Below are 18,097 nucleotides of genomic sequence, written 5' to 3' on the forward strand. Positions count from 1 at the left end.
CTCTGCCTAGTTTCTATCTTTTTCCATCACTTGTCGCTAAGCAAAATCATATAGGCACTTTGGAGAGAAAATGGAAGAATAAAATAACCAACATTGCAAATCTTACAGACTTTCTCCCTGACTTAGGAAATGGTGTATGTTACAAAATGCAATTTAATTCTGTGCCTATTGTTAAGAAGGCTGCTTGCAGCTTATCATAATTTCTAACACAGTGTTGTTAAAAGGACCTAAAGAGATTGTGACACGTTGAATTTCTGATAGATATGCATTGTGAACTCATATGGGCCATTGCTTAGAAGTTATCTGAAATTACCAGTTTTCATACTCATTTAATTGTTTTTATGCCAGTCTGAATTCTGCATCAGAAACAGACTTCATCGCACTGGTAAAACTGCTAAATCTTCTAAAGATCTGGCTGTTTAAGGTTACTTGTTCATGCTATCTGCATAATGAATGGTCCTCTTCAAGGTGATAAATTATTTATTAGGGTAATGAACAAATCAGTCAGGAGAGCTGGATAACTGAAACACACAGCTTTTGGCAAAGTAAGGTCTGGATGTTCACATTTATCACAGAAAAGCCTTGACTTTGATGCAGACCTTTCAGAGGTGTTTATTAATCATGATCTCGTTACAGGTTTGGTTAACTAATAGCTTTTTATTTGTCAGAATTGTTTCTGATGATGTAGTACTGTTGTCCTAAAAATACAGATCTATTTACAGTATTTAACCTTCCACAAAATTGTTCAAAGATAGCTTATTTCTAACATTGTGCTTTATATTAAGACAACTCAAGATTAATAACTTGGGTCAGAGTGATTTCAGAGCTGGTGTCTGTGAAATGATGTCGCTTTCAGGTACAAAACTTGAAGGCATCTCATGGGTTAGCTGCAGCACGTAGCAGTGATTCACTGCAGAATTGAGAATATTACTCTGGGAACAGGTCCAATACTTTTAGAATATGGCAGAATGTGCAGAAAGATACATATTGGGTACATTAAACATATTTTAATGTTTATTAGTGAGAGATTTGCGATTTAGACTAGAATGTGCTCTGAAACTAATCTAAATACACATCTACTGAAGGGTGAAATGGCATATACTGTAACTCATGAAAATAATGAGTGTGAATTAGTTTCTGAACCATAGCTCTACAATTTATTCAGATCAGATTTGGCAGGAACTTGTTAAAAGTGCATATAATGAAGGGAAAGCATTCAGACATGTGTAAGAATTTAGCCACACAATTGCCATTAAATCATTGAGTGTTGTCTGATGAAAAAAAAACATTTAACTGTCTTGGATGTTTGCAGCCAATGAGTCCCATGTTTCTTTTTTTTTTTTTTTTTGTTATGGGTTTTTTGGTGTGTTCTTTAAGTAAATTGAACTGGAGCACTATGTTAAAAAAATTTACTGGAAAATGCCATTTTTATTGCTATGGCAGAAGATGATCAGGAAAGTGAAATATGTAGTGGGGGGAACCTTCTCATGTCAAACCTTTAATCTGTCTTATAGCAAATATTCAACATAGAGCAGTTATACCATGAAATTAAATAATCAGACCAGTTAACTATGAGACCATATATTAGACATGTGAAACTAAACATGTTAATGGCAGAACTTCTTCAGTGTCTATGTTTAAGAGTGAAATTGCTTGGTTTAGCAGAATTGCCTTTGCAAATAAACTCAGATACACTTAGCTGTATATATAATTAATTGCAAACATACCAAGCACTTAGAAATTACAGCCCTCAACATCAATTCATCTTAGTGGTCCTCGTTATTGATGATTAAATACTCTTGATATATACCTAGCTTTGACCTGTATTTCGATGAATATATGGCACAATCTGTTTCCTTCATGACATCTTACTGCTGGAGTTGAAATCAAATTTAAGTTTTAAGTTGGAATCAGGACATCTAATGAGAGTTCATAGGCAAAGCTCTATCAAAATGAGAAATGTGAGCATGAAGCATTGATCAATGAACTGTTCCCTCTTGAAAAACTAAATGCTTTAATCCTGAGGCAGAATATGCACTTTGTGTTGGTCTCATGCATATAAATAGCCACTTTTGAGTCCCAGTTTAATCTGAGTGAAAATGTCTCCATCTAACTCTGAAGTAAAAGTTTCCCACTGCTCCCTTCCTCACTTTAGTGTGATCAACAGGGAATTGACTTGAGTGGAAGAAGGGCCTGACCTATAAATTCAATTAAGCAAATTCTTGGTTGTTTGGCATCAGGTGCAAGACACCATTTTTATTTTATTTTCTTTTAACCCAGTGGTCTAAGTGAACATGTAAACACATTTCTACAAACTTTGAGTGCTAAAGTAAAAGAGGAATAAATCTTTATATCTGTTTGTAATTTAAGAGTGAAATATGAGCAACATTTTACCTCTCCTGATACTCCTGGCTAAATGTATATCCTTGTCTGACTTCTAATAAATGCTTCATTTAGGTGCAACTTTCCTCAGAATTACAAAATATACAACACATATCATCACTGCTGTCTTATAAGTGCTAGTACAGGGAATAACGAGTTGTAATCTTCCTTGATTATGTGTAAAGTTGCTCTAAGGAAAAGAAAGAACTCATTTGCTCCCTGCAGGGGGGGTTGGACTAGATGACCTTTGAAGGTCCCTTCCAACCCTAACCATTCTATTATTCTTTGATTCTATAGCACCCTGAATGACCACAGGAGATAGTCTTGAACTGGAAGAGTTCACATTCATGTGGACAAATAGTGGAAGAGAAACAGCAGGGGAATTTTTTTTTTTTTTTCCTGTTTTAAATGGGAATCTGTGTTAAAGAACTTGCCTGATTCGCACAGAGAGTTTGTGGCAGACAGGACACAATAAACACCTCTACTTCACTCTGTCCTTTTATTTTTAAATTGTATGCTTTTATATCATTTGGATTTTCAGGTACATGTAGCTTCTGTTCACTCTGGTTGAAATCAGTTGGAGCTGCAATATCTTCTGAAAATCAAATACCTCCAAAAATCAGGCTGACAATGTAGAACTGCAGACTGCAATATTAGCATTTTATTTTCTAGTACCTGTGCAGCACAGTCTCACAAATTCATTTTAGACAGTAGACAGCCCCTTTGAAAGCCTTACACAAGGCACCATACTGCACTATAGCCTTTTATTATCTCATGCTGCAGTCACTTTATCCAATTAACACACCTCTTATTTGCAGACTGCTACATGGGTGCAAAAAGGATTAAGTAAGAGGATACAGGATAGGAGGGAAAAGAACCAGTCATATTCTCATGCCATCTAGATTCTGGCCTTCACAATCCTTGCTCCTAAATGCTACAAATGTAATGAATACTGGTTGTCTTATTAGGATAAACTTTCCCAGATATTTATATTGCTTTCCTTTTTGTCCTTTGTACCATTTCAGTAAAACACCCTGAGTCAGGAAAATATACTGATTTACATACTGTTCAGACTCTCAATCTTCTTATCTAGAAAAACTGGAAAAAATTGACTTAAAAGGATTTGCTGCTTCTCCTCTCAGCCTCCACCATCTTTGCACTATCACTGGGGTTTTTTGTTTGGTTGGTTTTGTTTGTTTGTTTGTTTTTTCCTGAGTAATGGGTAGTATCTTTTTCTCTGGTAGTGATATCTCTCTTAGTAGTTCTCTCATGATTAAACTTGATGCCTATGAAAACACATTTCTCTGTTATTTTCCCAAAGCATTTTAGAATATCAAATATTGCCTGGACTGAATTTGAAGAGTGGCTACAGAAGTATAATTCAGACTACTGAATAATGAAGTATTCTGAGCTATTAGTTAATTCGAATTTTATTAATTAACATATTACATTACTCCATTAGTATCCAAGCCTATTTCAGAGAAAGACAAGTATGTAGTATTCATTTTAGAAATGGAGAACTTGAGACAGTAACATCACTTCTTCAAGGTAGAACAGAAAACATAGTGCCTTAGTTTCTCTGTTCTTGCCTTAGTGCCCTTCTTACAGAACCACACTGACAACTGTTCACTATGGTTTTGGATATACAGCATCTTGAAGACTTAATACAGACAAAATTATTAGTGTTCTCACTGGGAGCCTCATCTATGTAGTATCTTAGCTAAAATCAAGTGTATTAGCAACAACACATCCAACAGTGAAATGCAGCCACTGTTTCAGTGAAACATGAGCTCCCTCTAACCATACAACAAAAATATTTTTTGAGTGAAGTTACAAGAATGGACATCTGACCAGCTGACAAGACAAGGCATGGCATTGTATTACTGCTTTTTGGGGTGGGCAAGGGAGAGGAGAGTGCAGAAGAATACTGGTCTTTTAAGTTATTCTACTGCATTACTTGGCTGTAATGTTGCTTAGAAGTGCTGTGGCCATAAAGATAGGTTCATGACACCAATGAAAATGTGTATGAAGGGCCTATAATTAAATCAGACATCTGTTGAGCAATGGTATTGAACTATACATAAGCCAATATATGGGTTGCCATAATTCTGCTCAAGTACTGTCCTGCTGAAAATACTCAGCAATTAAGAAACTACTAACTTCAGATTGGAAAGAAGAACCATATTTTTGGAAGGTTATTATTAAAGTGGTAAACTGGAAGACTACTAATTACACAAGCGCATAAATATTTGCAGGCTGAAGTTTTAATACATGATGATTTAGATATAATACTCTATATTGCAATTGAATAAGATATCACAGATGTTTACATTTATGCACATATTATCATCAATATTTTGCTAAAAATGGCATACTGCTTGGATAATCTGAATGAAGGTCTCTGTTTCAAATTAACCAACATAAAAAATGTGTCAAGAAACCATATGATTCTAGCTCGCTTCAGTGAGATACTAGTTATTAGAAAGCATAAGTCTATCCATAGCCTTTAGTAAGATACACCTTGTGCAGACATATAGGTTGGAAGAGACCACTAGAGATTATCTGGTTCAATCTCCACTGTTCAGATTAGGTCCAATTAGAAGACTTACTCAAGGCCATGCTCAGTGAAATCTGACTATCACCAAGCATGGCAATACCACAGCCTTTCTAGTCACCTGTTGCAATGTCTAACCACCATCACAGTGAAAAACATTTTTCTTGTACTTATTCAGAATTTACCATGTTCCAACCCGTGCTCATTGCCTCTCATCTTTCTATTGTGCGTCTCTGAGAAGATTCTGGCTTGGTTTCCTCTACACTCTCCCATTATGTAGTAGTAGACAGCAACAAGATCCTCCTCCTTGGTATTCTCTACCTCAAGCTGAACAAACCTAGATTTCTCAGCATCTCCTCATATGCCATGTGCTTCAGCCCAGCCCATCCCTGACCATGTTTGTGGTCATCCTCTAGTAAGTCCATGTCTCTTTTGTTCTGGGGAGCCCAGAAACAGACACAACACTCCAGATGTGTCTCAGTAGGACTGAGCAGAGGGGAAGGATCACCACCCTTGACCTGCTGGAAATGCTCTTCCTAATGCAGACCATGATGCTGTTGGCCTGCTTTGCTGCAACAGTGAATTGCTGGCTCATGGACAGCTCAGGTTTATGGACCCCCAGGCTTTTTTTCTACAAAGCTTTCCAGCTATTTGTGCCCTAGTCACTGCTGATGCATGCGGTTGCTCCTCCCCAAGCGGAGATCTTGGTATTGAAATTAATGAGATTCTCACTAGCCCATTTTCCTATCTTATTTAGATCCCTCCTGTCAGCCCTGTCTTTCAGTGATTAGCCAATTTGACATTGCCTGGAAACGTGTGGAGTGCACTGTATCCCCTCATTCAGTCATTGAGAAAACATTAAATAGAAGTGACCTGAGTATTTACTAGAGAAAACACAACTAAGTAACCAGCTGCCAGTCAAGTTTTCGACTGCTGATCACCACAGCTTGAGCCCAGAGATACAGACAGTTTTCAATCCATCTTATACCTCACAAATTTGACTCAATAATACAGTAAACTGTGAAAACCTATGTTGAAATCCTTTCTTAAGCAAGTTATTAAAGTAAAGTATAAAAGCAGAGGGCCGACTCCTGTCCCAAATCAAACGAGTGTGATAACAATGTGAGAAACTGCTGCTCACCACAAAATCCAAACACGGGAAAGGGGTGGCATACATCAACTTGAGGTTAAACGAATAAAATTAATGTAAGAAACGACAACACATTACAAACCATGAAAAAGGAGTATCAGGACTGCTTTTGGGTGGAAGTTGTCAAAAGATGGAAGCACAAGTTCACTGGTGTTCGTATCTAAGACTAAAATTACCATATAAGGGTGGAAAATCTGCAAAACTAGAGCAAAGAAAAAGAAAACAGGACAAGTTTTTTTTTCATAAAGAAACAGAACAAAAAAAAAGAGAATATAGGAAAAGCAAATAGTTTGATTGGGCTGTTAAGGAGAAGCAAGGGTGGTACTGCTGCATAAGGGAAGGGGAAGTGGGAGCTGAGACAAAAAGGCTGGCAGGGCCATGCCCTTACCAACAAAAATAGTCCCCCCTGAAGAAGAAGAGCTAAGAAGGATTGCGGATGGTAACCAGAGATAGCCAAGAGTCTAGATCACCAGATGTGTCCATAGTTACAAGGCAGGTCCAAGGTCAAGCTGGAAAGTGAAGACTGTGGCTCAGGCTCAGGATCAATAGGGTACATGATCAAGCACAGACATATCAATAGTATAGCTTGGGCAAGAATCCTTCACTGCTGCTCCCAAACAAAGGGAGAACAGACCTTGCTTCTCCCACATCTCTGTCATCTGGCTCTTTCCCAGCAGTCTGATCCAAGATTCCACAGCTGCATTAAATCAGAGTGGGCCTTGGGCACTGTCAACCAAAACTCTGGGAAGGAGAGAGGAAGGAAAAGGTTGCAGAACCTGTTAGTGCACTCAGAAGCCTGAAGAACCATTGAAGAGCCCTGCATCTGATCCATGCAGCCTGCAGGCGGGCAATAAACCTGTTCTAACTATACCCCATACGTCCGATTTTCTTCCCTGGTTGTGGGACCTAGTGCAGTGCCAAAAGAGACAGACTAGATGCCCCTAAGACAAGGTAAACAATAGGCGCTGCCCTTTCCTCATTCACATAGTCATCTCATCAAAGATAATAGTCAGGTTGGCAAGGCACCGTTTTCCCTTGGTTAATCCTTGATAGCTGTTCCAAATCACCACCTGTCTTTCGTAGGCCTAGACATGGCTTCTAAGATGATTTGCTCCAGAATCTCATTAGGAGTTATGGTTAGCTGAACAGCCTGCAGTTCTCTGGATTCTTCATCTTGCACTCTTTGAAGATGAGAAGGTATTAGCAAGATTTATTAAAGTGTGTTATATATTAAAAATATATATATATTCAGAATTAGTATGCCTTTTATATGTTTGAAAACACCTACAGAAAAAGAAAATGTATCTCAAATTTCCCCTCATCAAATAGTCCTCTTAAATTTTTTTCCCCTTGTGTTCCTTATCTCTTCCAATAGTCTTACAGACATCCATAGACTTCTCTCTCTATGACAAGTAACCTGGTGTGCTCAATTCTTTGCAGGCGTGTGAGGATGCCTGTTATCCAAGGACTTGCTATCAAGTACTGCTTTTTTTGAAAGGTTATTTTTATATCCTTTTTTTTTCTTTTTTTTTTTTTTAGGTTTTATGTATGAAAAGTATGATAATTTCATTCTTAACTCCCAGGAAGTGTATTATAATTTTAGTATATTGACCTGAAAATGTCCATATTAGGAATGGCAATGCTACAGATAAGCTGATAATATTTGCATTATAATCTGATCAGAAGCAATGTTTATCTTAGAAGCACATAGAAAGCCTTTCTCATCATATCAATCCAGTCTACCCAGCATTTTTAGATGTAAACACCATTCTACAAGGAAGCTCCACAATGTGTCCTTCACACCTGCTGGTCTACAAAGCAGGATTTTAGGTGTTCTGAGGACATCAGTAACAGCCTTCCTGAGGAGACTGCAGAATCTATAATTTGGTTCACTTTTTCTCTTCCTTTAGTGTGAATAAAAGCATAGCTGCTGAACTTGAATGTCAATATTCTCCAAAAGTACAATTCCTAAGACTAACACAAATTTATATAGGCTCCTCATGTGTGCAGATGGCTGGCTCAGATTCATAATTCCCAAACAAAGAATTAATTGCAGTATTTATTACATAACTTCTTATTTATGGGATTTGATGTCTCACAAGCACTTTCCTTGAATTTATACCATCAATATATACGCCAATATGTATGTAGCTCAGTGTATATGTAGGTGTATATCTTTGATACTAAAATTTCTTAAAATTTAAAGATGACAGGTGCATGTGTTATACAAATCAACAAAAAAATGACAGTACTTCCAAACTCCTCTATTACATTGTAAACTTTACCCTATCTGTCACCCTTACTCTTCGTACACCAAAACTATCTATGAACAGAGTGCTTTGAGATACAAAGTATCCACAGCAACTCAGCTGAGGAGAATCTCTTACTGGAGCTGGGGAGAGGAGGGAAGTATGGGATACTCACACCCCTGTTGACATTAGTGTTTTTCCAGAGAAGCCTAGAGAATCATGGAAAACTGGATCTGTCTGTTGGGTGCCTAGTCTCCTTGGCAATAAGGTTTATTGGATCAGCATAGTTACATCCATACCACAAGCTGTCATTCGTTCACTTGAAGATGCATAAGCTTTTGTGCTAGATCACAAATGTGGGCCAGTTTGGACAGTTAATCTCTCTCCCACCTAAGTTCTGCAGGGTAAGTGCTATATTCTACGCAAATGACAGACCAGTCTCATTCAAGATTACTCTTGCACAGTTCCTGAGCCACACAAATCAAACAGAATTATAAAATCAGAGAATGGTTTTGGTCAGAAGGGACCTTTAAAGATCATACAGTCCAACCTCCCAGTCATGGGCAGAGACATCTTCCACTAGATCAGATTGCTCAAAGTTCCGTTCAATCTGGACCTTGAGCACTTCCAGGTATGGAGCATCCACAACTTCTCTCAGCAACATTTTCCACTGTCTCACAACCCTCATGGTAAAATATATCCTCTTTATATCTAATAGCCTGGGCTGTAGAGGTAAATAAACAGTGCTGCAATGGACTTTGCTGAGATCATTTCCACACTGATTGAGATAGACTTGCTTGTGGACAGGGAAGACAAAGGATGCAGAAGGAAGAAACAGGGATGTGAGTGACACAAGCTGGTCTAACAAACACTATCCATGTAAGTAGCTCTTAATTGGTCAAGCAGTCTTAATGAGGAAACTGGACTTGGTGACATGAATAAAGACCATCTATGTCAGGACAACACACTTGGGTGATGACAAGTGATGAAAGCAATGGTTCAGAGCATCAGGCCTTTAAAACATACAGACATGGGAAATTAAGAGAGACCTTAACCTGCCATAAACTGAATCTTAATTACTTGTAATTTTGAAGAATCACATTGCCTGATTCAAAGGTCTCTCGATGCAAGCTTTGATTTAGATGAAATAGGAAAGTATTTGGGAAAAAGGAAAAATAAATTAAATGAACTATGTATTTTTATTTATCTTTTAATTCAGCAAGGAAGCATCATCCTTAGAGAAATTATGTCCTGCTAACAACCTGATTCATTTCAACCTGCAATCCACAGAAAGGAAACAACACTAGCCTTCATCAAAGGTTTGAACCAGTATTTGAAGAGCAGAGAGCTGTGGTAGTGTAAGCCTCTGGACTTTTTCTTGTCTCAGTGTGCTTAAGTAAATAGAAGCAAACAGTTTGCTTTGTATAAGGAACAGAAGGATTGTAAAAATGCCTTAGCTCTCCTTGGAATTAATCCAAACTACAGAAATTAAATTTCTGTCTGTAGCAAAGCTGGCATTCCTCCTTCTTCCACCCGTCACACTCCCCTCTGAAATCTTAAAACGTCAGCTTGAGCTGCCCACCCATACTCTTTGGAATTTTATTACGCTAGTTATCAAAATTGCTTTCCTTTATATCTGCTTGATAATTCCTATGAAGTAGGAGAGGAACATATGCAGTCTCCTGAGTTGCCATTCACAAGAGATGATGTGCAGTTTATGTAAGAAATTATTTTCCTTGCACTCCCACAAACTGAAATATGGTCTTTTAACATTTTTTTTTTATTGCCATCATATTGCTTCTTGTTTTCAAGCTTTTGTTTCCCATGGGAACACCATACCTTTTTTTCCTTCTTTTTTTTTTTCTTTTTTTTTTTTCTTGCTACAGGGAATTAAAGTAGAAGATCAAATGGAAGCAGCATGAATAGAACAGTCCTTCTTTTAACTTCTCAAAATCAACTAAAACCGAGTTCTTCTATTTTCAATAATATACTTTAAAGTAATCAAATAAAATTAATAAAATTAATCACAAAATAAAATTCAGCTTTCAAAATGTCTTTAACTCTAATTCTGTTGTGTTTAAACCCCAACAATTTTCAGATTGTTCTAAAGGTGAATTTAGCTGAATTTGCCTTTAAAATGTATAAGAAAATACCACTGATCTGTAGAAGTAATGTCACTGTTCTTCCCTAATTATTCCTTCATTAAAGTAAGCTGATTTTGGAGAAGCCCTGACAAGGCACAGTCACAGAGATGAAATCTGGTCTGTACAAGCATGAGTGTGTTAACGTCAGAGTCATGTCACCATGAACAAGTGCAAGGGGTTGTCAGTGTGTAATGCGTTACCTGTTCCACCTGGAACAGATAAGGTAATAAAATGGAAAACAGAACATTTTTCTCCCACACTGGATCTTCGTTTGGCATAAGAGATGTGATTGTGCAAAGAAACCAGAAGGCGGGTGACCAATTTACTGATTCAGTCTCAGCCCCTGTGAAGTGTAGGGCAGTAGTCAGGCTACTGTGAGCTGTCATATTGCTGAGCTCGTTTTGTGCTCTGTCATCAACAACACAGGAAGAGGAAGGCACTGTACTGAGTTAAAAAAAAAAAAAAAAAAAAGCAATCATGTTAAATAATACCCATTAAAACATACTTCCCATCTTTTCATGCTGTAGTTTCCTGTGGTTTGGTTTAAAAGGTCTTTGAATGTTCTAAATTTTCCCTGCCTTTATTTATATCATCATTCATGTGCTCTCTGCAGCAAATACTATGCCAGCTCTGTCATTTTAAACAACTGCTAATCTTTAAATAGTCAGCCTCAAAAATTCATTTCAGGCAAGGGCTTTGCATAAAGGATCTTAGCTTAGAAGATTAAAATGAGTTGCCTAATTGTTGCATCCTTTTTCCTCCCAAGATAAGCAGTTACACACATTTTACTGATTCAAAGGATTAGATTTACCAGTTTTTCATATTTTACAGCTTTAAGAGGGGAAAAATTAAAAACAATGTTGGACGTTAGAACTGCAAAGCTTCCAGCTTTTACGTTTGGTTGTTCCTAATTTTTCCAGTTACAATATAGGGACTGTAATTGTTGTTTGTTTTTTGGTTTTTGTTTTGTTTTGTTTTGTTTTTTTGTAAGCAGAATTACTGTTTAATATACCTTCAATCATTTAGCTGAGTATCTGATAATCACTATACTTGCCCCACAGCACTGACGTCTGTGCTTCTCCAGAATTTTTGCATTCTTTTATATTCTGCAGTATAACTTGGCAGTTAAATTATTTCTTGCCAGTGAAACAAACAAGCCAACAAACAGAACTTCCCCAAAATATTGTTGTGACTGATGCAGTGCTTGTGCAACTTTCTTGTTTAAAAGAAAGAAAAAGATACCTAAAAGGAAGTATTAGGAGATTTGCTCCTTTAGGCTCAAAGTTGCTACAAAACCAGAGTTCTTCCTCACCTAACACATAACATAAACAGTAGTGACAAAATACAAAAGTATTTTCTTCACGATATTCACTAAGCATGTTTTGCGGAATGGGAAGTCAACCTTTTCTCAGCCTGTTGTAGAAGACCACCCACAAGGGACAGTTTATTTGGGTTTGGGTTTTACATGCCTTTAAAAAAGGTTTACCTCTCTAAGAAAAGCTAAACTGTGCATGCTACTTCATTCTCCTGAGTTTGTGTTGCAGAAGAAAGCAAGGAAATTATTTTCTAAATATATTCATGCCTACAGTGGAACATATTAGTGGATTTATTTATTTGTTCTCAGGTTGTTCTCAACAGAGTGTGGTAGAGGCCCCTGGAGTGAAGCGGCAATGCTGCTGATCATGGGAGGGTAGGCAAAGGCCCCTATGGGAGAGGTCCTTCCAGCTTTCAGGAGTGCTGAGTAGAAAAATCCATAGTCTCATCTAGGATCTGGGAGCCTGGTGTCCATAGACAAGGAGCTTGGAAAGGGGGTTGCAGTTGCATCTTAGAGGTGATGAAAAGAGCTTTTTTTTTCTGGGGGTAGGGAGTGCTGGGAAGGTTTGGTGCAACCTGGAAATTGTTATTTATTAAGTCTGAAAGTGAGAACCTGATGTGCAAGGAGAAGCAGGAAGGAAAAGAGTGGTTTGCAAGTTTTCTTTTTCAAATCTGCTCTGCCTCACCTACTTGAGTTTTCTCAGTGTAAGAATTTAAGTGTTCCAGCTTATGTTCTAATGAAATCTGGCTTTTTTTTTTTTTTTGGTTGTTTGTTTACAAGTCTTTACTATTCTTTAAGGAAGTTCTTCTATAGAGAAAGACAAAGAAGATAAATCCCAAAGCCAATTCAATCTTCTGAAATAATCTATGTTCATCATTGCTAATTCTAAATTCACCTAGAACATATTTTACCAATCTGTACAAGTATACATTCAAAATACTTCATTGCATGCACGGTCTCTGTAAGAACATGCACAGCTGGACCAGTTCTTTGTAAACACATGTACAGCTCTCGTTCTGGAAAGAAAGCCTTAAAATTTTCCATTGGAAACTTTTGCTTTACGTATTTTAGGTGTTCCCTTCTACACATTTGTTCATGTTGCGTATTCGTTCAGCACTGAGCGTAACAGATTCCAAATTTGGACTTTTATAGGTTATTTATTTTCTGAAGTAACAATAATTATTTTGTTGAAGTAAAAAAAAAATCATAAATGTTCATATTATTTTATCATTGTAATAACTTGTGTTGATGAAAAATCACTTTTCTGCCATATAGGCAAATAAAAAAAAAAAAGTCATCATAAGTCCTCTTGCAAGGACTACTGAGTGTTTTAGAATTTTTTTCCAAAACAATAAGATAGGACACTTTTCATAGTGACGTGAACAGAGAGAGATTGTTCATTACTTCTAACCTTACCATCAGACACAATTTAGCCATGTTAAAAATGGTTTCCTTCCTCCACCACATGACAAAAAGGTATAAAACCATGAATGGAATGATCAAGAATTGCAAGTCCCTCTACTGTAGTTTATGAATATCTAGTCAAGGTTACACTGGTATTTCCTGGATACCATTTAGATTGCCCATAAAAGTCACTGTGAAAAAGCTGTGGCTACATCTAACTTTGACATGTAAGGTAGTGTATTCGTTTTCACAAAAACACAGATTAGATAATATATTTTTTAAAGTTTCTCTTATTTGATGAGTTTTGATATTGTTCATAGGACTGCAGAAACCTCTATCAGGTAAAATGTCAAGAAATCAGTCGGATTCTCCTCAACACTAATAAAAGAATAGGAACCTGCCCAGTTTGTACGAGCAAGATGTTTCAGGCTCATAAACTTCAGTGAATTCATCCTGAGTTTGGTATCAGCTTCTGCTTTGAACTCTCTAACAACACTATTTAGCAAATTTTTCACTAATCTGAAATATCTAACCAAAATGAGTAAGGAGCCAAACAATGAAAACATATTTTTATTTGCCACTCTTTTCTGAATGCAGCCTTTTGCTATGTGACAGAAAATTTAGAGGTTGATTTTGGCTCAATCTTTTTGAAAAAGCTACAAGTCTAAGAATATTAGATTTAGAATTATTGTGACAGGTGAAGAAAATGGCAACAACTATTCTTTTTTCACTTCATCTCTGTCCTTTCCCGTATTCAAGAACATTAGTAAAGGTTAGGTCGTATAAAGGAAAAGAGAGCAGGCAGGAAAAATCCACATGTTGTAAGTAGACGTAAGCACAGATTAAAAGAAAAGAAAAAAAAAGTCAGCTATAACTATTCCATGGCTTTGGACGGCTTCACACCAAGTTAATTCCTTTATTTATACAAGGATGTGAGCTGAATCCAACCAGTTTAATTGTGCAGTGTGTAATCCAAACATTTCAACTATCTTAGGCCTTCTTTCCTATACCAAAAGGATTCTAGAAATTCCCTTCCTGGTCTGACAATTTCCAGGATGAGAGGAATCTTTTTCTCCTTATTTGGCCTGGTATCTTACCTTCTTTCTGTTCCTGACCTTTCTGTGTGCAATGATTTATGGAGCAGAGAGAGGGTAAGAAGAGAATGCCAAGCACTGCTCAAACAACAGAGGCAAACTTCAGCTGACCTTTCCTGTAACTAGGCAATGTGAGGACAGCTCCTTGCTTTCAGTTCATGTACAAAAAGATTGGTAAAATGTAATTTAATAATCTGCCCTCTCCACCATGAAAAGCCCAAAGTTTGGATAGCACTTTAAGACAGTGCAAATAGCATGTATCTCTGCAGATGATGGGATTTCATAGCTACATAAAATGTAGGTTTAGTTAGATTATTAAAGTTCCTTACTTTGTCAAATGCAAAAGGCTAACATAGTCTCCTGTCTCAGCCCAGCATATCACCTGAAATGAAAAGCACCTTTCTTGCCCAGCTATAATATTCCTATCTGCAGAGGTCTTACCTTTGTACGTGGAAGCTGAAGTCATCAGCATCCATTACTATAGCAGATGATATTGAATGATATGATATTTGACTCTGTCAAATATTTGGTGTTTTAAACCGTGGAAGAACCTTAGAGAGACAAGGTATGCTGGCATTTGACAGGATCCACCTGTCCCGATGGGGAAAACTGGTCTTAGGGGCATGTTTGGGCAAGCTGTTGGGGCTGATTGAGAAAGCCTTAAATCAGAATCGATAGGGAAAGGGTTTACCAACAGGATCGCACTAGGTAAGCCAAGGGTTGGCATGGCATTGCCTGATTGTGGCAATCCTAGTAGGAACATTTATACAGCTCCTGGGAGAATGGAGAGCTCAGGAGCATATCTGAAATGCTTGTACACCAATGCACACAGTATGAGAACAAAATAAGGTGAACTGGAAGCATTGGTCAGCTCCCAGAGCTATGATTTCATTGGTATTAGTAAGGCTTGGTTGAATGAGTTCCATGACGGGAGTGCTGGGATGGAGGGCTACAGGATGTTCAGGAGAGACAGGAAGGACAGGTGAGGTGAAGGTGTTGCACTATACATAAGAGAGAGGTTTGATCGTATAGCCCTTACAGTTAGTGATTATGTGGTTGAGAGCCTCTGGGTAAGGATTAGGGGGACTGAAAACAAAGGAGATGTTGTAGTGGGTGTCTACTACTGATTGCCCAGCCAGTATGTAAGCGCTGATGTCACGTTCCGATTTCGGATGAGAGGAAGGCCCCCTTGCATTCCAGCTGACCTCAGACGAGTCTGGGAGGCTAGGGGCGGCTAGACCAACCTCTCACACACCAGAGTGTGGTTTTGCTCATATTCTTGGGAACAGAATTAAGACTCAAAATGAAGTCAAGTGCCAGGTAACTTTATTAACCTGACAAGAAGTTTGTAAATGGAAGAGAAAGGAGAGAAAGGAAAGAGGGAAAAGAGTTTCGGTTGTAATAGCTACCACCACAGAGATGTGGCATCCCGACAGTTCAGTTCGCTTGATGGGGGGATGATCTGTCCGGTGTTGGTCATCTAGATGTCGGTTCTGTGGCTGTGTATTCCACTGAATGTGTATTCCATTGAATGAATGAAGTGAAGTGTATTCTGGAGAAAAATGTTCCCCTTTTTATGTTGGTTGTTTTCATTGTATTTCAAGAGCTGGTTTTCCTAGCCACACCCCTCACCTGGTGGTGATATGCATGCCCATTACCGGGGGGTATGTTCGTATGCCCGTTACCGGGTGATATGCATCTCTGGGCACATGCCGAGGGGGTAGGGCTAGATTTCTTGGAACCAGCTCTGCATTCAGGTTGGCAAGACAACAGGAGCTGGCTTGCAAGATAATGGGAAGCCATTGTTCAGGTGGTGGTTTGATGTTTCAACAATGTTGAGACAAATATTTGACACAGTCTCTCACAGCTGATGAGTTATTCTACAGGCAATTAGGAGAAATTTCTGGATAGATAGCCCTTGTCCTTATGGGAGAATTCAACTTTCCAGGCATCAGCTGGGAATATCACACTGCTAGGACAAGCAGGTTTTGGAAATTCTTGAAGTTTGTAGGCAATAACTTCTCATCACAGGTAGTCAGTGAGACAGCTAAGAAAGATGCTCTCCTGGACTTGCTATTTGTGAGTAGATAAAGACCTGTGGGGGATGTGATGGTAGGTGTCTGTCCTGGACAGAGTGATCATGAAGTGGCTGAGTTTAAAATTTTCAGTGTAATGAGAAAAAAGGACAGTCATGTTGCTACTCTGGACTTCAGAGGAGCAAACTTTAAGCTATTCAGGGAGCTATTCAGCAGAGTACTCTGGGAATCTGTTTTTGAGGGTGTAGGAATCCACAAGTGTTGGTCAGTCTTTAAAAACCACCTTCTAGTAGCACAGGAGCAGGAAATTCTAGTAGCACTGTATCATAAGTCAAGCAAGTGGGACAGAAGACCAAACTGTATGAGCAAGGAACTCCTTGTGGAGCTCAAGAGGAAAAAGAAATTATATGATCTCTGGAAGACAGGTCAGGCTTTGCAGGAAGAGTGCAGAGCTTTGGTTCATTTATCCAGGCAGAAGACATGAAAGGCCAAAGGTCAACTACGGTTGAAACTGATTGAAACTGTTGTTTCAGATAACAAGAAGGGCTTTTTAAAGTACATTAATAGCAACCATTGGACCGATACTTGTTGAAGATGGTTATCTGAAAAATATGGATGAAGAAAAAGCAGAGGCATTCAATGTATTTTTGCCTCAGTCTTTAATAATATTCATAGACCATGGGCTGCCCCGTCCCCTGAGATGGAAGACCATTAGTGTGGGAACAATGACTTTCCATTTGAGGACACTGTATTTGTAAGGGACCAACTGTATCAGCTGAATGTTCTCAGGTCTATGGTGCCTGATGGGATTCATCCCAGAGTGCTGAAGAAGCTAGCAGATGTTATGGTAGGATCCCTCTTGATCATCTACCAAAGGCCTTAGGAGTCTGGGGAGGGCCCTGCTGACTTGAAGCTAGTCAATATTAATCCAATCTACAAAAAGGTCATGAGGGAAGACCCAGGGAACTGCACACCTGTTAGTCTAATATCAGTTCCTGGAAAAATTATGAAGAAGATTATACTGGGTACTATTGAAAAGCATTTAAAGAATAATGCAATCATCAGGCAGAGTCAACATGGATTCACAAAAAAAGAATCCTGTTTAACTGATTTTATATCCTTCTGTGATAAGATCACCTACCTAGTGGGTGAAGGGAAGGTGACGGATGTAGTTTTTTCTAAATTTTAAGAAGGCTTTTGATACTGTCCCTCACAGCATCCTTCTGGACAACTTGTTCAACTGTGGGATAAGCAGACTTACAGTGCACTGAGTGAAGAACTGACTAAAGGTCAGAGTTCAAAGAGTTGTAGTGAATGGGGCTACACCTGGCTGGTGACCACTTACCAGCAGTGTTCCTCAGGATTCAATTCTAGGACCAGTTCTGTTCAGTGTATTTATTGATATTCTGGATGCAGAAGTTGAATGCACATTAGCAAGTTTGCTGATGATACCAAACTGGGAGCTGCTGTTGGTTCTCTTGAGGGACAATATACCTTGCAGAAGGACCTAGATAGATTGGAGCATTGGGCTATGATTAATAGGATGAAATTTAACAAGTCCAAATACCAGATTCTGCACCTATGATGGAGTAACATCAGGCACAAATACAAACTGAGAGAGGAGTGGCTAGAGAGCAGTCCTGCAGAAAGGGATCTAGGGGGCGCTGGTCGACAGCAAGCTCAATGTGAAATTTTAGGAAAGCAACCTCAGCAAATAAGGAATTTTCCAGCAAGTAATAAAGGAAAAGTAAGCAGGAGAGGAGAAAAAT

This window comes from Chlamydotis macqueenii, chromosome 2 (assembly GCF_036417535.1).
Source record: "Chlamydotis macqueenii isolate bChlMac1 chromosome 2, bChlMac1.mat, whole genome shotgun sequence".
Lineage (NCBI taxonomy): Eukaryota > Metazoa > Chordata > Aves > Otidiformes > Otididae > Chlamydotis > Chlamydotis macqueenii.